The following is a 964-nucleotide window of genomic DNA, read 5'->3' as shown; positions in this document are numbered from 1 at the left end:
TCTCGCCGCCTAATCAGGCATATCGCGTGCGATCGCGTTTCCTTGCCGCCCGACAGGGAATCAAGGATTTGGTGGACTTTGTTCAAGAGATGCGCACTCTCATTGCCGGGATGGCAGCAGATCCCGTTTCGGAGCACAGTGACCGTCTTATGGAAGGCCTCTGCACTGACGTGGCCAGAATGGAAGTCTTTCGTGTGCATCCGTCTTCGTTTAAAGTGGTGGTAAATGTGGCATTGAATGCCGAATTCAATTTCAAGCTGGCACAACTTGGTTGGAATGCACACACTAACAGCTCTTCGAGCGGGCCTATGCCCATGGATCTCAGCTATACTGAGGACGTGGGAGCAGAGCTCCGAGCTGCCGGATAGCACACAAGCACACGACGGTGTTTTGTCTGTGAAGACACCCGTCATCTTCAGAACGGTTGCCCCCTGCGCAAGGCGCGTCAAGGTTCTTCGAACCATCAACCCAATGCCTACCAGTCTGGTTCCTCGCGGGGAAACGACACCACCCAGTAGGCGCGGAGCAACCTACTGGGGAAGAACTGAGTTTTGTTGGGCCTCAGGGGGGTATATGTCAACAGGGCCCAGCGCTCAGTGCTCTTGAACACGGAACGTTTATGTAAGCCGGGCTTGCTGGTCGTGGCGGCGACCGTAGAAGGCTACGAGGAGCCATGGAAGATCCTCATCGATTCCGGGCCGTCGGGCAATTACGCTCGACGCTCCACAATGGAAGAAAGTCAGCTGTACGCTGAGGCGCTGAATTTGGGTTGGGTAACATCGTCATTGTTCGCCTAGCAACGGCGACGCGTGTCACAGTCTTGAAGGTCCCTGCGGACCTCGGTGTCAAGCGCCTTAACTTTGATAGCGTGGAACGCTGCCTTGTCTTAGACTTGGATGCACGGTATGATTGGTTGGAACACTATGAGCCATGGAATGATTGGAGGTCAAAGACCTTAGGCGTT

Source organism: Plasmopara halstedii (assembly GCF_900000015.1).
Source record: "Plasmopara halstedii genome assembly, contig: Scaffold_650, whole genome shotgun sequence".
Lineage (NCBI taxonomy): Eukaryota > Oomycota > Peronosporomycetes > Peronosporales > Peronosporaceae > Plasmopara > Plasmopara halstedii.
The sequence above is the reverse complement of the archived record's forward strand: the minus strand, read 5'-3'. Positions refer to the sequence as shown.